We start from the raw sequence: 12,447 nt of genomic DNA, 5'->3' as shown, positions 1-12,447 counted from the left end.
GGATGTACGTGACTTCTAAAGTTTGATTAATTTGAATTCCCAAAAAGAACTTTAGTTCTTGCATTAGACTCATTTCAAATTCTGCCTGCATTAACTTAGAAAATTCTTGGCAAACAGAGATATTAGCAGAACCAAAAATAATATCATCAACGTAAATCTGGCATATCATGAGATCATTATTAAGGTTTTTACAGAAGAGTGTAGAATCAACTTTCCCTCTGATAAAATTTTGTTCCAGAAGAAAATTGCTTAATCGTTCATACCAAGCTCTGGGAGCTTGTTTAAGTCCATATAAAGATTTTTTAAGTTTAAAAACATGTTCTGGAAAGTTTGAATTTTCAAAACCTGGAGGTTGGTTGACATACACTTCTTCTGAAATATAACCATTAAGGAATGCACTCTTGACATCCATTTGATATAATTTGATAGAGTGATTAATAGCAAAAGATACAAGAAGACGAATAGATTCTAACCTCGCGACTGGAGCAAAAGTTTCATTATAATCAATACCTTCTTGTTGACTATAACCTTGAGCTACCAGTCGTGCTTTGTTTCTGACAACTTCTCCTTTCTCGTTCAGCTTGTTTCTGAAAACCCATCTGGTTCCAATGACATGAGTGCCTCTGGGTTTAGGAACGAGATCCCAGACATCATTCTTTGAGAATTGATCTAATTCTTCTTGCATAGCTGCCACCCAGTCGTTATCCTGAAGTGCTTCATCACAGGACATAGGCTCAATCAGAGACACTAGTCCCAGAGGAGTATCTTCAGAGGTCCTGAAGGTAGATCTGGTTCTAACAGGTTCATCCTTGTTTCCCAGAATCAAATCTTCAGAGATGTTGATACGGCTTTTAACTTGCTTTGGGATTTCTGGAGATTTAATTTCTTCAGAGTTCTGAGTGACAGTTGCTTCTGGAGTTTTATCAGATTCTACCAGAGTGATCTCTAAGTCTGCAAACTTTTCAACTAGCTTTGACTTTTCAGGGTCAAGCTTATCATCAAATCTGACATGAATTGATTCTTCCACAATTTTGGTTTCTGTGTTGTATACTCTGTAGCCTTTAGAGCGTTCTGAGTATCCTAACATAATACCTTTCTGTGCTTTGGAATCAAACTTGTTCAGATGTTCTTTAGTATTTAATATAAAGCAAGAGCATCCAAAAGGATGAAAATATGAGATGTTGGGTTTTCTTCCTTTACACAGTTCATAGGGAGTCTTTTCCAGAATAGGTCTTATAGAGATTCTATTCTGAATGTAACACGCTGTATTTACAGCTTCTGCCCAAAAGTGCTTTGCTACATTAGTTTCATTGATCATGGTTCTGGCCATCTCTTGGAGTGTCCTATTCTTCCTCTCTACAACTCCATTTTGTTGTGGAGTTCTAGGGCAGGAGAAATCATGGGATATTCCATTAGAATCAAATAATTCTTCAAAATCTTTGTTTTCAAATTCTCCACCATGATCACTTCTGACTCTAATAATTTTAGAGTCAAATTCTTTTTGCATTTTGGAACAGAAACTAGTGAATACAGAGTGAGACTCACTCTTGTGCTTTAGGAATTTTACCCATGTCCAGCGACTGTAATCATCAATAATGACTAGTCCATACTTCTTTCCATTAACTGATGCTGTTTTCACAGGACCAAATAAGTCAATGTGAAGAAGTTCCAGAGGCTTAGAGGTAGAAACAACATTTTTCTTTTTAAAAGATGTTTTTGAAAATTTTCCTTTCTGACAAGCTTCACACAGAGCATCTGAAGAAAACTTTAGTTTAGGTAGGCCTCTGACTAACTCAAGTTTAGTTAGCTGAGAAAGTTTCCTCATGCTAATATGGCCCAAGCGTCTATGCCATACCCATTGCTCTTCGTGAACTGACATTAGACATTTAACATTTTGATCTTTTAAATCAGAAAGATTTATTTTGTAAATGTTGTTTTTCCTCTTGCCTGTGAAAAGGACAGAACCATCGTTCTGATTAATGGCTTTACATGTTTTTTGATTGAAGATTACATCATAACCGTTATCACTTAATTGACTTATGGATAACAAGTTATGCATTAATCCTTCTACATAAAGAACATCAGATATAGAGGGAAGAGTACCATTACCAATAGTTCCGGAGCCTCTGATCCTTCCTTTCTGATCTCCTCCGAAACCTACGAATCCAGCATCTTTAAGTTCCAGGCTTTGGAACATAGACTTTCTTCCCGTCATGTGTCGCGAGCATCCAGAGTCCAGGTACCATGACTGGTGTCTGAACTTTGCTGCATAGGATATCTGCAACATAGATAATCTTATCTTTCGGTACCCAGAATCTCTTGGGTCCTTTTAGATTAGTTTTCCCAGAGTTTCTTATAACTTTGGGTCTTCTAGCATTTTTAAATTTGTGTTCTTGTGTGTGTGTGTAGTGATATGAAAAAGGAGATTTAATTTGGTCACTGGTAGAAGTTTTATCTTCCTTAGGATCATAACCAATTCCCCTTTTATTGTTCTGACTTACTCCATAAATCATGGATGCCATAATACTCCTATCTATCCCATTCTTCAGAAATTCTTGAAAGGCTTCTTCATATTTATAAATAATTTTATTTGAATTTTGTGGTGCTTGAGACAACGCTTCTTCTAATTCTAAGTTATTTCTCTTAGCTCCATCTCTTTCTAATGTTAAAGATCTAATCGTATCTTCTTGTGCTAGAATTGTCATCTCAAGTTCACTACACTCTTCAAATTTTGCTTTAAGACAACCTTTAATGTTTTTAAACTTTTGTTTTAATTTCTGATAAGAGGTAAGAGTTTCTGACAAACATGATTCTAAGTCAGATCGAGAAAGTTCAGAAAATACCTCTTCAGATTCTTCATTTGAGCTGCTGGATGTGATAGCCATAAGTGCTACGTTGGCCTGTTCATCAGAGTCAGATTCTGATGATCCAGATTCACTATCATCCCAGGTGGCCATTAATCCTTTCTTTGTTCTGAAGGTATTTTTCTTGAAGCTTTCTTTTCTAGAGTTGTCTTTCTTCAGCTTGGGGCATTCATTTCTGTAATGACCTGTTTCTTTACATTCATAACAGGTAATATCTTTGTTAGCTTTACCTTTTGAAGTTGACTCTGATCGATCCCCTTTGGGTCTTGATCTTCTGAAGTTGTTGTTGTTCCTCTTTTTCTAGAGTTGCTTGACTCTTCTGGTTAGTAGGGACAACTCTTCTTCATCATCAGAGTCTTCTGGTTCAGAATCGTCAGTATCTTCAGCTTCTGCCTGGAGAGCTTTGGTTCTGTCAGGTTTCCGTCTTTCAGATCTGGACTTTAGCGCTACTGACTTGTTCTTTTTCTGAGGCTCATCCTCCTCTAGTTCTATCTCATGGCTTCTGAGAGAACTAACAAGTTCTTCAAGGCTGATATTGTTCAGATCCTTTGATAGCTTCAGAGCAGTAACCATAGGTCTCCATTTCTTTGGCAGACTTCTGACTATCTTCTTAACATGATCTGCAGTTGTGTATCCTTTGTCCAGCACCTTGAGACCTGCAATAAGAGTTTGGAATCTAGAAAACATAGCCTCTATAGCTTCATCATCTTCCATTTTGAAGGCTTCATATTTCTGGATAAGTGCCAGAGCCTTTGTCTCTTTGACTTGAGAGTTTCCTTCATGAGTCATCCTCAGAGAGTCAAGTATATCTTTGGCTGTTTCTCTGTTGGTGATCTTTTCATACTCGTTATAAGATATAGCATTTAGGAGTATGGTTCTGGCCTTGTGATGATTCTTGAAAACTCGTTTCTGATCATCTGACATCTTACTTCTGGGAACTTCAGCTCCATCCACTGTGACAGGAGGTTTGTATCCATCTGTGACAATGTCCCAGAGTTCAGCATCATAGCCTAGAAAAAAACTTTCAATTCTATCTTTCCAGTAATCAAACTTCTCTCCATCAAAGACAGGAGGCTTAGCATTGTAACTATCCTTTTCATTTGTGTGGGCCATAGTTTTTCTCTTTATGGATCTCTCTACACTGTTAAGTGTTTGATTAGAAAATCAATAACAGAGCCTGTGCTCTGATACCAATTGAAGGTGAGAAAAACAAGAAAGGGGGGGGTTTGAATTGTTTTAAAAATAAGCGCTATTTCAAAATGAAAACCACACAAAGATTTTATACTGGTACGCTTATAACACAAAGCTACTCCAGTCCACCCGGCCAAGGTGATTTCGCCTTCAACAAGGACTTAATCCACTAATCTTGAAAGATTACAAACAACGTCTAAGAGAAAAATCTCTTAGTCCTCTCAAGTATACAAACTACACAGAGTCACTTGAGGAAATCAACAAACAATAGATGAAAGATTTATGTAATCTAGAGTGCTTCTAAGAAAGCAAAAATATTACAATAGTATGAACAAAGTGATTCACGTTATAAGCAAAAGCTTCGTGAAGATTTAGAGAGCAAGAAGGTTTTCTTGTGTTGATGTTTCAGTATAATTTTTCCTTGTATGTGTAGTGTTTTTTGAATGTTGATTTGCAATCCTTTATATAGATCAATGAGGTAGTAGTTGAAACTGATGAGTAATAAGATGAATTTACGCCATAACATAAACAGCTTCTGCAGGATAACTTTTTCTCCTTGAAATGACTACTTACCACAAGTAGTATCTTCTTTATTGAAATTGGAGATTAACGTCTCTTTCTTAATTAGGAAAACCATTTGCAAATCTTTACTTGACTTTAACGTTACTCTTTCATGATTAGCAATTCCATGCTCAGAGTATTTGTGTTTCTGGAGAGTCTTGGAATCTTGCTTCTGATGTTTAATCTCTTGTGAGTTCAGATAGCGCTGAGAACTTCTGGAACTTAGAGATAACGTTGTTCAGAGTCAGAACATCTAGAATTTTACTTCTTGTTCAGATGCTTCTGATACTTTGCTGTTCTTGCTCAGAGTTAGACTTTCTTGAACGTGTCTCCACTTCAGATGCTTCTTATCTTCTGATAATTTGTATCTGATCTAGTTCTGTATCTGATGACATCATCAGATTTCTTCCTTCTTTCTTTAGAATCCTGCACACTTAGAAACTTTTCGTTAGGGTGCCATTTTTGGTTTCATCCTTTGTTATCATCAAAATCAAGGAATCTGTTGTAGAACAATTTTTGTTCTTACACGGGATACCCTTTTTTGCCCAAGTCGCGTTTTCAGGTTTTCGACTTGCCGGGTGTACATTTTTCTTTTTATCCCTAACTTTTGCCCGAACCTTTCTTTCTGTTTTTGGTTCACCGGGATGCCCATTTTTTCCTGGACTATTTTATTCTTTTCGTCCAGCGGGTCTCTTTATACGAAGTATTTTTTAACTGCGTCTGCATTCACAGGGGATGGAAAATCCTCGCCATCCATGGTCGTTAGCAACAAGGCTCCTCCAGAGAAAACCTTCTTGACCACGAATGGACCTTCATAATTCGGTGTCCATTTGCCCCTTCGATCGTTTTGAGGAGGAAGGATCCTTTTCAGCACCATATCACCTACGTGATACACCCGAGGTCGTACCTTTCTGTCAAAAGCACGCTTCATTCTCTGCTGGTATAACTGCCCATGACAGATAGCCGCCAGCCTCTTTTCCTCAATCAGGCTCAACTCTTCGTACCGAGTCCTTACCCATTCAGCCTCTTGCAATTTTACGTCCATCAGGACTCTCAAAGAGGGAATCTGAACCTCAACTGGTAGCACGACTTCCATTCCATATACCAATGAGAAAGGAGTTGCCCCAGTAGATGTGCGCACCGATGTTCGATGCCCATGCAATGCAAACGGCAACATCTCATGCCAGTCTTTATAGGTTACCACCATCTTTTGCACAATCTTCTTTATATTCTTGTTGGCTGCCTCAACCGCCCCATTCATCTTCGGACGATAGGGAGAAGAATTGTGATGTTCAATCTTGAATTCCCGGCACAGCTCTGCCATCATCTTATTGTTCAAATTAGAACCATTATCAGTAATGATTCTCTCGGGAACCCCGTACCTGCAAATGATGTCTCTCTTGAGAAACCTGGCAACGACTTGCTTTGTCACGTTCGTATAAGAGGCTGCTTCTACCCACTTGGTGAAGTAATCAATAGCCACTAATATGAATCTGTGCCCATTCGAACCTGTAGGCTCAATCTTCCCGATCATATCAATGCCCCACATAGCAAACGGCCACGGAGACGACATTAAACTCAATGGATTTGGAGGCACGTGCACCTTGTCAGCATAAATCTGGCATTTATGACACTTCCGCACGAAATTGAAACATTGGGCCTCCATTGTCATCCAGTAATAACCTGCCCTCAGCAACTTCTTCACCATTGCATTCCCACTGGCATGGGTACCGAACGATCCTTCATGAACCTCTTTCATCAATTGGCTTGCTTCTCTATCATCAACACATCTGAGCAAGACCCAATCGAAATTCCTCTTATACAAAACCCCATCCTTATTCAGGTAGAACACCATGGCCAACCTCCGCAGAGTCTTTCGGTCCTTCTTAGATGCTCCCTCAGGATATTCTTGCGTCTCCAGATAGCGCTTGATATCGTAATACCACGGCTTCTCATCATCAGGCGCTGTATCAACAGCAAACACATAAGCCGGTCTATCCAGACGACCTACCTCCACACTGGGGAACTGATTCCACCATTGCACTTTAATCAAGGCAGCCAGAGTAGCCAAAGCATCTGCCAAAGGGTTCTCTTCTCTGGGCACATGATGCATCTTCACCTTGGTGAAAAACGTCAACAATCTCCTCGTATAATCCCGATATGGAATTAAATGAGACTGATGCGTATACCATTTTCCGTTAACTTGATTTATAACCAGAGCTGAATCTCCATATATGACAAGGTTCTTGATCCTCAAATCAATCGCCTCTTCAATCCCCAATATGCAAGCTTCGTATTCAGCCACGTTGTTGGTGCACTCGAATGTTAGTCGGGCAGCAAAAGGAATGTGGGATCCTTTCGGCGTAACCAAAACAGCACCAACACCGCTTCCATTCACGTTAACGGCCCCATCAAACATCAGAATCCATTCGGATTCAGGGTCAGGCCCCTCCTCCGGGATTGGTTCCTCACAATCTTTCGATTTGAGAAACATGATGTCCTCATCAGGGAATTCAAACTTCATCGGTTGATAATCATCAATGGGTTGCTGGGCGAGGTAATCGGACAATACACTCCCCTTGATCGCCTTCTGAGAGGTATACTGTATATCATATTCCGTCAAAATCATTTGCCACCTCGCAACCCGTCCGATCAATGCTGGCTTCTCAAAAATGTACTTGATTGGGTCCATCTTGGAAATCAATAAAGTGGTATGAACCAACATATACTGTCTTAGTCGGCGAGCAGCCCAGACCAAAGCACAGCAAGTTTTCTCGAGCAGTGAATATCTTGTTTCACAGTCGGTAAACTTTTTGCTAAGGTAGTATATGGCATGCTCTTTTCGACCAAACTCGTCATGCTGCCCCAATACACACCCCATAGACCCTTCAAGGACTGTCAAGTACAGAATTAACGGTCTTCCCTCCACAGGAGGCATCAGAATCGGAGGCTCCTGCAAATACTCTTTTATTTTTTCAAATGCCGCTTGGCAATCATTATTCCACCTGACCGTTTGATCTTTTTTCAACAACTTGAATATAGGTTCGCACGTGGCTGTTAGGTGAGATATGAACCGTGAAATGTAGTTCAATCTACCTAAGAAACCACGAACCTCATTCTCCGTCCTAGGTTCAGGAATTTCTCTTATTGCTTTTACTTTTGCAGGATCAACCTCGATTCCTTTCTCGCTTACAATGAACCCCAGCAATTTACCGGACCGCACCCCAAAAGTGCACTTGTTCGGATTCAACCTCAATTTGAACTGTCTCAGCCGGTCAAACAACTTGGCCAAATCTACCAAATGCCCCTCTTCTGTCTGGGACTTTGCTATCATGTCATCAACATAGCATTCAATTTCATGATGAATCATATCATGAAACAAAGTCACCATGGCCCTCTGATAAGTAGCACCGGCGTTCTTGAGACCAAATGGCATCACCTTGTAAGAAAAGGTGCCCCACGGTGTAATGAACGTTGTTTTCTCCATATCATCTGGCGACATTTTGATTTGATTATAGCCAGAAAAGCCATCCATGAAGGAAAACACCGAGAATTGAGCTGTATTATCTACCAACACATCAATGTGAGGTAATGGAAAATCATCCTTCGGACTAGCTCTGTTCAGATCCCGGTAGTCCACACACATTCTCACTTTCCCATCCTTCTTCGGGACTGGCACGATATTTGCGACCCACGGCGGATAATTAGTGACAGCAAGGAACCCTGCATCCCACTGCTTCTGCACTTCCTCTTTGATTTTCATCGCCATATCAGGTCGAGTTCTGCGCAACTTCTGCTTTACTGGAGGACAATCTGCTCGCAACGGTAGCTTGTGCACAACGATATCGGTATCCAACCCTGGCATATCTTGATAAGACCAGACAAAGATGTCGACATACTCTTTCAACAATACTACCAATCTGCTCTTGACATTTTCCTCCAAAGCAGCCCCGATTTTAACTTCTTTCTTGACCTCGTCGGTACCCAGATTCACTGTTTCAATCTGTTCCTCATGCGGCTGAATCACCTTCTCCTCTTGTTTCAACAACCTGGCTAACTCCCCTGGCAGTTCACAATCTTCTTCGTCTTCTTCTTCAGCATGATAGATTGGATTGTCGAAGTCATACAAGGGTGTAACAGGATTGTTATCAATGAGATCCGGAGAATGATCGCATCTGCATGAATGTGGATTCATGCATTGCTTAGAACCGGAACGAGTCAAATCGAAAAAGAAAAATGAAACATTGCCATTTTTATTTTGTTTTTATTTTTAAACTGCAAAAATAAATGAAAAACAGGGAACACCGCTTTTAACTGAAAAACATCCTTTTATTAATGATGCGAATTTGCAAATTTAAACATGAGGTGGCCCTTACAATGAACCATTACGTGTCGGGCAACACGTATGGCTTTCATGCAAATAAAATCAAAACAGGAAAAATATTACTCTTCCAGCAGAGTGACCCGGATGATCTTTTCAGCCTTCCAGTTCTGGATTCCCATCCCTGGTGCGCACGGCTTTATCCATCGGTCCATCTCACAGTCGCTATCAGCTTCATCACTCATCATGCAGATGTGATCCGGATCCAGCATCCCGGCACTAGTGAAGGTGACTGACGTACGGCGTCCTCTGCCTTGTCCTGAGCCTCTATTCGGCTGATACCCCACTCCGAAGCGGTCCTTCTTTGCGGAGATATCCATCATCCTGCCCCAACCAGGAGCCTCTCCATTCTTCACCACCTCAGCGGCCTGTTTATACGAAGATATGGACGGTTTCTCCTCCTCCTTGGCAAACAGAGCATTCTCCACCTTAACAGTTTCAAACGCTTGACTCGGCGTCTCCCATATTTCGCCGTCCATCTCAACGTATTTGAATGAGGACAGGTGGCTGACAAAGATGTCCTCTTCTCCGCACACAGTGACAACCTGGCCTTCCCAAATGTATTTCAATTTTTGGTGTAAAGTCGAGGTCACTGCTCCAGCAGCATGATTCCACGGCCTACCCAACAAGCAACTGTATGCCGGCTGAATATCCATGACATAGAAAGTCGACTTGAACACCTCTGGGCCTATCTTCACTGGCAGCTCCACCTCTCCGAACACGGCCCGCTTCGACCCATCGAATGCCCTTACTATCAAGTCAGTCGGAGTCAGAATCAGCCCGTCACAATTCAGCTTTGCCAGAGCCTTCTTCGGCAACACATTCAATGAGGAGCCGGTATCAACCAGCACATGCGAAAGCACGGCTCCTTTGCATTCCATTGCTATGTGCAACGCCCGATTATGATTTCTCTCATCTACAGTCAGGTCCATGTCAGTAAAACCTAGCCCATGGCTGGCATGCACGTTAGACACGACCGTTTCCAACTGATTAATTGTTATCTCTTGAGGAACATAGGCTTTCTTCAGAATTTTCATCAAAGCCTCCCTGTGCCCCTCAGAGCTTAACAGCAACGATAAGATCGATATCTTGGAAGGAGTCTGTTGCAGATGGTCAACCAACTTGTACTCAGACTTCTTGATGATTCTCAGGAATTCTTCTGCATCATCATCAAGCTTCTCTTCCGACCCCACCGGCGCCGGTGTCACTACTGGAGTACTATCATTCACTACTGCTTTCCCTTTTGCCCTGGCTAAAGCCTCGGCTTTTTCTTTTTTCTCTTTCTCTCCTTCCCCTCCCCTCAAGGCATCTGGTGCAAACAGCCTCCCACTGCGAGTGAAACCGCTGGGACCGGCATTATCCACCTTTGACATGGTGGTTTCACTAGCAGTCTGATCTTCTACCTTCTCACCGTTGCAATAAACCTCTCCACCATAATGCCATGGCACGGCATCATCTTTGTCATACGGGATTGGTCCAGGTACCGTGATGGTAACTGGAGTCGCCTCCGCCAGAGTAGACAAATCCACCGGATCAAAATAAATTGTTATGGTGGAGACTTCATCCCTCTCCAAATCAGCCTTCTTCTCAATCAAGATACTCCCCTCGTCCATCAGGCCCTGGACAGTCCTCCTCAATGATTCACACCCATTCTGAACAACGGTGCACTCAGCACAATCAATACCACATCATGGGTGAACCCCATTCAACATCAATTGCCTCTTAACCTCAGCCAGAGGAGTCTTCAACTGATCAACAGACAACAGCCCAACCCTACTCTCCTCAGAGATAGCATTCACCCCCCTTTGACCATGCGCGGGCATGGGATTAGCATTGACATTGGGAGATGGTGCAAAGTTGATCGCTTTCGAATCCACCAGGTCTTGAACCACGTGCTTAAAAGCTTTGCAGTTCTCTGTGTTATGTCTGGGAGCACCCGAATGGAATTCACACTTTGCATTCTCATCATAATTGGCTGGCCTCTGATCAGGTCTCAAAGGTGCCAGAGTTCTGAGTTGTACCAGCCCCAAATCTTGCAATTTCTTTAACAAGAAGGAGTAAGTCACAGGTGGTCTGTCAAAATGCCGATCATTCATCCTTCCCCGCACCTGATAACCAGCCCTCTGAGGCCCCTGCTGAAACGGTTGTCTTTGTTGTCGAGGTTGCTGCTGTTGCTGCTGTGCAGGCTGATTCTCAGCAGGAATAGTTACCGCAGCAGTGTGCTGAAAGTAACGATCCCTATTGGGTCCTCTCTGAGCGTACACAGCGCTGGTATCACCTTCCTTCTTCCTCTGACCATTCCCAAAAGGTTTCTTCGACCCTGAAGAAGAAGCATTACCCCCTTGAATCTTTCCGAGCTTCAGCCAGCTCTCAATTCTTTCTCCGGCCACGACGATGTCTGAAAAGTTGGTCACAGGACAACCAACCATTCTCTCAGCGTACACCCCTTGCAGGGTCCCCATGAAGAGATCAGACATTTCCCTGTCAACTAGAGGAGGTTGCACTCTGGCAGCCAACTCCCTCCACCTTTGGGCATATTCCTTAAACCCCTCATTATTTTTCTGAGACATACCCTGCAGCTGGGTACGACTCGGGGCCATATCAGCATTGAAATGATATTGTTTAAAGAATGCGTCCCCAAGATCTTTCCAATTCTTGATATCCGAGGACTTGAGCTTGGTGTACCACTCCAGTGAGCCTCCGGACAGGCTGTCCTGGAAGAAATACATCCACAGCTTTTGGTCCATGGTGTAAGCTGAGATCTTACGGACAAACGCCTGTAGGTGAGTCTCAGGGCAGGAACTCCCATTGTACCGATCAAACGCGGGCGCTTTGAATTTCTGTGGGATCACAATCCCCTCCACCAGCCCCATGTTTGACATATTGACCACCCCAGGAGTGGCATAGCTCTCCAAATCTCTGATCTTTTCAGCCAGCAGCTGAATCTCTTTATTCTGTGGCGGGGCACTGTACTGACCAAAAGGTTCATTGTGCATCGAGAACTGATCAGCCTCTCTGTCCTCCTCTCTGTCGTCATCAACCCCGAAGAAAGGAGGGAAAAAACTATCTTTCAAGTTCTGACCCGGTTGACCACCCGCAGCACCGAAACCGGCAACATTATTCACTATACCCATGGTTGTCCTCTTACCGCCATCTCGAGAACCACCCAGCCCCTGGTTGGAGACACCATCCAGGTTCACACCACTATTAGCCGCTGAAGCCCGCTCGAGCTTCTCAACTTTGTCAGCTAGAGCCTTCTGACCAACTGCAAAACCTTGCATGATGTTGATCAACTCGGTCATCTTGTCCTTCAGCTCAAGAATATCAGTATTTGGGAGATCCATTAGTCTGGGAGTATTGCGTTGCGTGAAGTATCTGTGCGGGCGTGTTGAGTGCAAAGGTACAATTCTGCGAGCACGAGCAATGATTCCTGAAACAATCAAGCACGTT

Source organism: Lathyrus oleraceus, chromosome 5, assembly GCF_024323335.1.
Source record: "Lathyrus oleraceus cultivar Zhongwan6 chromosome 5, CAAS_Psat_ZW6_1.0, whole genome shotgun sequence".
Taxonomy (NCBI): domain Eukaryota; kingdom Viridiplantae; phylum Streptophyta; class Magnoliopsida; order Fabales; family Fabaceae; genus Lathyrus; species Lathyrus oleraceus.
This window is presented reverse-complemented; position numbering follows the sequence as displayed.